Below are 10,442 nucleotides of genomic sequence, written 5' to 3'. Positions count from 1 at the left end.
TGTGATCTTTTAGTTATCAAAAACAGTGGCTCTATTATAACTGAATTATTCAGCTGGAGACTGTATCACAAAAAGAAAAACACTCAAGAATCAGATAAAGGCTCAATAAAAAATTCTACAAATTTCTACATTGTACATACAGGAAACAAACGTGTTTGAATCATCAGGGCTCAGAACAGGGCCATAGCCTCCTCCCCCAGGGTACCGCTGAACTAGATAGCTTATTTGTGCCCTGTCTAAGTTTTTGTCCTTTCTAAGAACACCAAAGAGTTATAGGGAGTCATTCACCTGCCAATAAATGCTGGGACTTCCGAAGGTGGGCAAACGTAATTTTCTGCTCATGCTTACATTTCTGAAGCAGGTCATTGTCCTCTGCACACGGAGGACTCTGCAGTCCTTTGTGGAGTGCCAGGCTGCCCTGGGATGGGTGTACTTCATCATGAAATGAGAAGAAATACAAAACACATCCTGCCCTTTCCGGGAATCAAGATCAAACTATTGCAGTGGTCAGAGAGGAAGACACCTCTCTCTCACTTCTTTCCTTAACTCTCATTCCATTGCTAACATTTCCTTTCACTCTCAGCAGAGATCTCATTTCTGCCCTGGACACCCACCCACGCTGCACTTTCCTTAGTAAAGTACTGGTACTTTATTGATGGTCCTTACACATCTTCCCACTCTGGACCATCTCCTGAGAGATTCCTAGGGTCCATCTAAGTAGTGACGCATCCTGCTAGTTGCGCAAATTTGTGGCTTTGCTAGTGAAGTACTGTCCAAAATTATTTATATCCTGAGGAAGGCGTGAATGTCTCTGTTGTATTTCCTGTCCAACAAAGAGCAAACTAACCCTGTACATCTTGGATCATAGATGTGAGATGCTAAATCTGTTCTCCTAAACCTAATGCCTATTCACTCTTTGAAATAGTGAGTTATCAGCAATTCTGTTGCTTTGAACAAGAGAGCCAGTGTGCTACCCCTGCTCTGCCACCATTTCACAAAAGACTGTCACAATCAGGCAAATGAAGCCTGATCTCTTCCTCAAGAGCCATCTGGTACTGCAAAATAAATGCTGAGACCACAAAGGAACATCAGAGTTTTCAGGAATTTCTTTTGACTCAGGCTTCCTATAACAATCTTGTCAATTCAGTGTCCTTCCTTCCCTCTTTACCTTGCCAGAAAAGTGAGTCGGAGGATGAATGTTCAAGATAATGTAAGAACATAGGCACCAAAACCAGAATTTGGGCAAGACTGAGTGCTGACACTGAATAATTGCTCTCCAGAAAGGCTCTGCTCAACTTCAGCTTCCCTCAAGGGAGGCCTGTACATTTGACTTTGACATTGACTGTTTCAGGTCTGCCTCTGTGCATCCTCCACAGCCTCCACAGTGCACAGACCTGGAAGGCTCAGCCCTGGAGGAGTCAGAAAATTGACATACTGCTGCCCAGACTACCCTTCACAGGGGTTCAATCCAGTACCTACTTTCAGAGTTCACCTAATTTGCACACAGCTGGGTTCAGTATAGTGAAGACTTACTTCAGGGTCCTTTTAAGAAGAAGTGGTAGAAGAGGGTAACACCTGCCAGTATGAAAAGCTCAGGGGTTAGAATGCTGACTCAGCACAGGCAAAAGCAGAGTTCAACCACTTTGCTGGTCCAGGGGGACAGGAACTGGCACTTCCACCTCTCAGAAGTTTTCCTAAACTTTGCAGCAAAGAAAGTGGGGAAAGCATTTCCCAAACTCATGTTGTTTAAGCTCTGCCACCATTCAACAAGGAATGCATAAACCCACTGTGCCATGCTCTGGCAAGATGAACTCCCTGAGCTCTACTCATATATCTGTTTTTACTCCGAACAGGCTTCTTGGATTGCAGGTAGAAACTTTTACTCATGGACAAAGACAACGGAAGTCTTTCATTTTAGCAACTAAACAAATTCTTAGCACACACAGAAAGGTCTGGTACCTTCATTCCTTACCTTTTATTGTATGTTTGTATGTTTCTTTCTGCCAGTAAAGCACTGGAAAGAGAAGACAGTTGTAATCAGATCATTGGCTAAAACAACTGATCAATAGCAACTGCATATGCTGCAAAGAGCCTTTAATGGCTCTTAATCCCCATTAGGCTGAGCTGGAGGAAGTTGAAGGGGAAACTGCATCACATTTCAACCATTTATAGCAGCATCCTGGTACTTGAGCGGCTTTCAGGGAATGGGAGCATTTGTTCTGAGGTGCTCTGGGACAACCATCAATAGGATAGGAAACTATTGCATCATTATTATCCAGGAAATGCTTTGGGGACCCTCCAGGGAATTGACTCCAAGGCTTATAATTTTTTAACAAGATTCTATGTTGGGTCAACCAGCAAAGAAGGAGCATGTGAAGTTTTTCTGCCACTGGTAATTAAACATGTTTTGGGATATATTTGACACGATTTATAAAATCAAAAAGGCCAGTTTTAATAATGTACGCCACCATACTGTCTTTAGGAACATCTCCTTCCAAACAAACATTATTCATCTTCCTGACATGTTTTAATGCAGCCACATAATGACAAAAGTTTCAACATATTCTTTGTTTGCTTCTGCACTAAACCAAACAAAAAAATCCACATCAAGCTTTACAGTACACCTATAGGTGGCTTGAGAACATGCACCTGTGTCTCACATGTCACTCCTCTAGGCTGAAACAATTCTACATGCACGTGTTTTCATCCTACGCATTTTGTTTTGCAAAGATAAAAGACCAAAATTGAGAACAAGGACCTAAAATCTATACCACCCAGTCCATAGATACTAGGTGTTATCACAGGATTCAACACAAGTCTTAAGGAATCCAATATTAAGTTTACCTGGTGATGTGTCTTGCTTTTGCACAGTGCTGACTTTGAGAAATACAAAGCCTTTGAAAACCAAATTAAGATGCAAGCTGTTTAACCTTAACAGTGTGCTGTGGGCAATAGCCCCTGAGAATGATCAATTTTTATTCCAGTTGCATTCAGTATGGTAAGTGGGGGGGAGCTAGATAAGCTTGGCAGGGCTGTGATTGAGATATAAGGTTAAAGAAACTCTGCTCCACAGGCCAAGGGTCTGTGCATCTCTTCTCTGTGCACATACTTGGTATGTGTTGAAAGAAATTCAGCAAAGCCCATTTCACTGCTGACATCTAGAGCTGTACTAACCAATGTTTCTCTTTACCAAGAGAATTTTTAGCAGCAGGTGGACTCTGGGAATGTCTGTGGGTCTTTTGATGGATGGAGGGGAAGTCTAGTGTTAAATGACATCTTTTGTGAAATGGTGCCTGTGCTGCAGGTATGTTGGGTATTGTTTAAAAATGGCAGTGTGGAAATAGCAGCCCGCTTCCTGGTTCTCAGAGGTCTGAGTTTTGCTCAGAAGGCTGCAGGAAACAAAGATGCATCTCTACATCAAGACAACTGAGCTGGCACTACAGGCAGGAAAACACAGCTCATCGGGCTTACCTTAACTATCATCTAGCCTCAAGAGGCCCCACCACTTTCTTGTGAATTGATTTTGCCGCTGGAAGGATATTTCCCCTTCGCAATTCCAACCAACTCAGCGATATAATCAGACAAATATTAACTTTGAGAGGAACATACCCACGATTTTTAAAGAATCTCTAGTTCTTGTTTCTTTAAGAGTTTATAGAAAAGAGCCTAAAAACAGAAAGGATGGGCAATTCTTTGCTTACTTGTAGGCACAGAGATGTTAATTAAGTCTTTAGTATCAAGGGATTAGTATGGTCTCTTGGTGAAATTTGGCTGTCATGTCACTTTTTTCGGAGCAATTATGCAAAGCAGTTGCTTTAAAAAAAAGGGACTCCAGAGAGCCACAGTTCTAGAGCAACTCATGGGAAGCCATCCAGTTGTTCTCTTGCACTTTCTGTTGAAGGCTCCTATCAAAGCCTTACAAAGTCAAGGAAAATACTTTTCAGTGGACACTGGCTATAACCCAGATGAGAGGCATCTCCTTTAACAAGTAGACTGGGTTTCTTTGCCTTCATCCTGCAAAATCAGAGATTCAGAAACTGAGGATCTCAGGGCTCCTGATGCTTATACTTGCAGTTTTACCAGTAAGACTAAATATAGAATTTTGTTGAACTGAGCCTTATTCCTAAGGCTTTTGTGTGTCACTTAAGCTTCTGAGGGTTAAATAACACTTGCAGTAATATGAAGAGATTACAGAAAAGCACCAGCCACTGGAACCAATGAGGTTATCCCATGGTGCCGTTTTGGAGTTTGCTTCGTAGCTGCCTCATGAAGTCCTCTGCCTTCCTAAAATAATACATAATTGGTATTCAAGACACATGCTTTCTACTGGCAAATGGGAATAAAGCATAGCAGCATTCTTGAAGAATGCTGATTTTTAGTGTTTTTCTATTTTGAATCTTCAAAATGACATCTGCTTTGTGAGAGACTTAGAAATCTGGAAAGAGGCTTGAAGAAGAGAATGAAATTGTAGCTCTGATCGTTCTGTATTCTAGCCCCTTCAAAATAAATACTTGTGTTTGCCTTCCTATAAAAATCAGTACAATGCCAACTCACTTTCCGACAGTTTTATATAACATCCTGCTTTGTGGAAATATTTTGAAAAGTTTATTTCCGTGTTGTATTTCTATTAGGCTAATCAAAACAGTTAAGCATTTTAATAAACATGACTGAATAAAACCACATATCTGTCAGAAAACACCAGTGATCCACAGTATTATCTGCAGTTTTACATACCAGGAGTTGAAGCTAGCTGATAGAGTTATTCTCTAAAGATAAAACAAATTTTCCTTTTTAGATAAATTACATATTCCCAATTGTTTGAGCTCCTCTGGTACTTACATACAAGGAACAAAAGAATCACCCATGTTTCGTCCCTATCTGTCTGTAGAAGAAAGGGCTTTATTTGTTTAAACGATGTCCTCTAGGATGTGTGTGTATAGATGAGATGGCTGGGGTCTGTGACAGTGTAAGGATGTGTGAAGACATGAAATTCAGTTTTCTGGGCTCAGCTCGAGCTCCTGAGGGTAAGGCATGGCTCTCCAAGCTGGGCTGCAGAGATGCCTAGGGCTCTTGCAGAGGCTGAGACTGGGGAGATGGGCTACCTGCCCACAGGTGGTGGGCACTGGTGAGGGTCTGTGTGTCATCAGAGATGAGGAAAGAGTTCCCCTGGATCTTATCTGAGTCCCCATGGAGACAAAGCCCCAACTCTATCTCCGTGGTATGGCCAGAGCTGGTGGTGCACAGCACCACATGGCAGCGTAGGGGAAAGTGCCAGGGGCAGCAATGGGGCACAGAGGCCCCTTTGCTGGCCTGATCTGCTGCCCAGGGAGTTTTGCCACTTACTGGGGGCTTGGATTTGGGACACTGTGGAGGAGCTGCTGAGGCTCATCTGGCTCTTGTGCTAGAAGCCCCACTACTCTTCTACATGGGCACCTATGGCATGGCCAGGGGACGTCTGGATTATGTCAAGAGTGATTATGTGGCTCTGTTGAGGGCCAAGGATATTGGGGTCCATTGGTGTCTCCTTGGTCCCGCTGGTGAAGGAGAAGGGCTAAGGGAGGAGTGGATGGATTCTGCAGTTCTGCACATCAACAAATGTTTACACAGCTGGTGTTGAAAATAGGGATTCGGCTTTTACGACCCTGGGATCTTCTTTGAAGATCAAGAACTGCCAGGAAAAGATAGGATCCACCTGACCAAGTAGGACATCTTTGCCAACAGGCTGGCCAACCTGGTGAGGAGAGATTTAAACTGGGAGTGATGGGGGTCATGATGACTACCTCCCCCTGAAGAGGTGGGCTGGTTTGGTAAGCCAAGGGTGCAGACTGATGTGGAAAAGAGAGACTTTTAATCATCAAAACAGGGCAGAAGGAAGTCCACCCCAAGTACGTGCACACAGATAAGGAAGTACCTACAGGACAACAATGTGGGGGAAGCTCTCATATCTTTTTTGGGAAATCAGCATGACTGAGTGCCTCTCTGAAGTGCCTGTACACTAACACATGCAGCATGGGGAGCAAAGAGGAAGAATTAGAGGTCTGTGTGCAGGTGCAGGACTATAAGTGCTATATAGATCTCATTGGGATCATGGAGATGTGGTGGGACAGCTCACATGCCTGGAACAATGCAGTGGCTGGATACAGACTCTTTGGGAAGGACACGCCAGGATGGTGAGAAGTGGAGTTGTCCTGTACATGACAGGGAAACAGGGATGCATGAAACTCTGCCTTGGAATGGGTGAGGAGCCAGCTGAGACCTTATCTGGATTAGTGGGCAAAACAACACGGGCAACGTTCTCATGGCTGTTTTCTACAGAACCACGATCAGGAAGTAGTAGATGGGGCTTTCTTCAGAAAAGTGGAAGGAGCTTCACATTTGCAAGCCCTGGTCATCATGGCAGACTAACCAACTCAGTATCTGCTAGAGGGACAACACAGCAGGGCATAAGCAATCCAGGAGGTTTCTGGAGTGCATTGATGATAAACTCTTGACACAGGTGATCAAGAAGCCAGTGATGGGGTGCGCTCTGCTGAACCTTATACTTATAAACAGGGAAGAACTGGTTGGGGATGTGAAGGTCAGGGACCGCTCTGGTTGCAGTGACCATGGAATGGTGGACTTCAGGATACTGCGAGAACAACCCCAGGTACCAGAACACACTGGGAGCCAACCATCTGGAAAGTAGGTCTCCAAAGAAAGGCCTTGGGATCCTGGTGGATAAGTTGACCATGAAGCAGCAAGGCACCCATGCAGCAAAGGCAGTCAACAGCATCCTAGGCTGCAATAGGCAGATCGTTGCCAGCAGGGCAAGGGAGGAGATCCTTCCCTTCTGCTCAGCACTGGTGAGATACATCTGGCATACTGGGTTCAGTTCTGGGCTCCTCAGTACAAAAGAGACATGGACACACCAAAGAAGCTCCAGAGAAGGGCCATAAAAATGAATAAGGGACTGCAGCATCTGACATACAAGGAGAGCCTGAAGAAGAGAAGGGTCAGCGGGGGGATCCCACCAATGTGTAAAAGCCTGGTGGGAGGAGTAAAGAAGATGAAGTCAGGCTTCAGTGGTACCCCGTGAAAAGATAAGAGGCAACAAGCACAAATTTAAAAAAAAAACAACTTTTTTTTCCCTACAAGAGTAGTCAAACAGTAGCACAGGTTTCCCAGACAAGTTGTGGAGTCTCCATCCTAGGAGATATCCAAAACCCAACTGGAAAATGTCCTAAGCAACCTGGTCTAGCTGACCCTGCTTTCAGCAGGGGGACTGGACTATAAAGTCTCCAGAGGTGCCTTCTGTTCTCACTGGTAGTGCGATTCTGTGATTCATTAGTGAGGGGATCAGTAATCACTTTTTGTCTTCTGGGAGGAATTGTCACAGGAACTGGAGCTGTACTGTAGTCACATCTAAACTGACAGACCCAGGAGCTCTTCCAGGATCCCAGTTCTGGGTATACACCCTGGCAATGGCTTGGGTCAGGGAATGCTCCTGCACCCTCTGCCTTGATTTCTGCTGGAAGGGAGCCACAATGCAGCACAGCCAGGGCTCTGTGAAGAAAATTCTCCCTTGTGCACTAATGATCTCATTCTCCTTCTAAATCAAGAAGTTTTTAGGGGATCTTGGTTTTCTTCTCCAGTCCAATATAATTTCCTCAAAAGTCCCAGCTGGAGGGGCAGAAAGAGAAAATTCCCATGCAGCTCTGGTTCATCCCGCAGAGGAATTGACAAGGCTGAGAGTCTAAGATGAGTCCAATACAGAGAGAAAAGCACCAGACTGAAGTACAGCAACCAGAAAGCTGACAAGCTGTTGCATTTTGTAGCAGATGCAGCTCTAACAGGCTATGTGGCTTCATTCCTGGATATAATGAGTTGCAAACGCACACTGGGAATGCTGTTTTTTTCAAAAAGTATCTTCTGTGCACTGGGTGAATGTGTGCTTCTGTTTCCATAATGCAGTGAGAGATCACAGAGAGGAGCTGTCACACATTACTGGACTGATACTGATTATTTTGGCTGTTCATATCGTTGCTGTCTCTTCCTCTTCTGAACAATACAGTTAAAAAGCTAATGCTCAGAGATCAAATTAAAGGATGGCTCTTCTACCTCAAGAAGTACAGTTCCAGGCTGTGTTTAAAGGGATGGATATGTTCTGCCTGAGGTTCAAGGTAGTGGGATGTACTCACACTGTCTGTGCAAAAGTCTGGAGATGAAGTCATATATGCACCAAAATGCAGACGAGCTGTTGAACAGATCAGATATATCTCTTCTGTGTACTCAAGCAAGGAAGCAGAAAGACGAGGGGACAGGGACCACAAGTATTCAGAGCTCCAGAATGGATTATATGTCTCGAGAGGGTGTATAGGCAGAAAGACTCTTCCTTCAAGACAACTCAAAGGCAAGAATTGAAAACAGGTACCAGACAGCTAACTGGATAAGGCAAATTCACTAATTAAACAAGAACATGCTATCAGGGCAAATAAACAGCACACTCAGGCAGATATCCAAGCAGGTACATAATTCTTCTGTCAACTTCATTTTACAGCATTAACACATGAATGACAAGTCTCGCAAGCATCAAAGACGATATGTTCAAAGTAAATTAAGTTTCTAATATGGAATACAATGAAATACGAAGGAAGAATTGCTATCAGAAACAATGTTGATGAGAAGAGTGTCTGAGACATTATGTATGTACACACTGGAATCACTATCAAAGAGGTACAAAAATATCAGAATAGCAAATTAAGGAAAGTTACTTCTTTTTTTCCTGCAGTTTGAGGGTCCAAGAAGCTCACATGCTGAGCAGCAATGCCCACTACACTGCAAGCACGTCCTCAGCTGCAGCCTCCATCTTAATGAATAGGAAAATTATTTGAGGCAATGGCAGTAAAGGGAGACAAGAGTGTGATCATAAACTTGTTTTCAGTGTTGCCATTAGTGTTCAGATATTGAATTTTTTATTAGCTTTTGTAAGCTAATAATGACAGAATTAGGCTTGCAGTCTTTGACATAAGCTGCCATACTTCTGCTGCCACAACAAATTGCAGAATCATGTGCCTGTTCAAGGTGCTGAAAGGATCAAAGTGGGTGCAACTTTCTTGTCAGAAGCGACTTTTAAAATCAGCTCCTTGAGGATGTTTTTCCTACTGTCTCCTTTATCTCAACTATATTTCGCATCTAATTCTGCCAGCTGGCACATTTTGGAGCTTGCTAGTGGACTCTAAATCAGATTAAGAAGGCTACCCAGTACAGATGAGAATGAGGAAGAGGAAGAAACAAGGTCTACATTTAAATTTATGGTCTAGGGCTACTAAATGACACTGATAGCTCAATGCACAATTGTGTTTTGCTATCTAAAGCTCCTCCTGATTCTGAGAGAGGGAAAGGAATAATGGGCTTGGTGTGATTACAGAAGAGGGTTGTTTTTTTTTTTTACTTGGAAAAGTGTTATTTAAAAAAAAAACCAAAACCAAAACAAAACCAAAAAACCCACCCTAGTACTGGGATGTTAAGTTTACAAGGTGAAGAACTCAAAATTATGAAATGCCTCAAACCACATCTTATAGATTACCTACAACCTGCACAGGCACATATATATTATCAGAGTATATTTAATTGTACGACTTTATATGATAAACACGGCATATCATGTTCATCTGCAGTACTCCTGCTTCATGCACAGAACAGAGCAAGTCCTAAGGATGAATCAAAGTGAAGTGGACAGTTATGTGAAGGACTCCCATGTCTGGCTGGTTGCTGAGAAAGGGACTTACGAGGTGAAACAGGATGAAAATTTCCAGAGGAGAGGCTGTCTTCCTGATTAAGTCCCTTGATTATCGTCTTGAGCTCTGAATTTTTTCTGTCTAGATCATAGAGTTTCTGTGTGATATTGATCACAGCATTTGTGCAAACTCTTTCTCTGTGATCACCCTTGTTTCATTTTCTGAGTGCCCAATCTGAAACAGCTGGAGTATTGACCTCTCATAATTGCAAAAGTTTGATATGAACTGTGCTCTGAACACATAAAAGGCAGCAGAATGCCCAGAAAAGCCTAGGCTCTAGTATTGAAAATTAGCCTCCAAAAATGAGTTGATATAGGGCAATTTTGGCTTTAGTCTCAGTGCCTCTGTTCCCAATTTGTAAAACTGAGACACCATCCTTTTACCTTGCTGGTGTGTTGTATAAATAAATTCATTAATATCTACAAAGAAGACACACAGATCAGAATCAGAGAAAAGACCACAAAAAATTATTACATTTGTCCTCAGTGCAGCTTTTGGATGTTAAGCATTAAATGACATATGGGACCACCCACCAGAAGAGGATGAAGAAAAACTGTTGTGGATCATGTGGATTAGACTTTATCATAATGCATATACACAGTTTGCAGATATGAGACTGTAAGATATTTTAATTCTAGTACTTCCTGGCTGTTGAGCTTCACCAGT

This window comes from Mycteria americana, chromosome 2, assembly GCF_035582795.1.
Source record: "Mycteria americana isolate JAX WOST 10 ecotype Jacksonville Zoo and Gardens chromosome 2, USCA_MyAme_1.0, whole genome shotgun sequence".
NCBI lineage: Eukaryota > Metazoa > Chordata > Aves > Ciconiiformes > Ciconiidae > Mycteria > Mycteria americana.
This window is presented reverse-complemented; position numbering follows the sequence as displayed.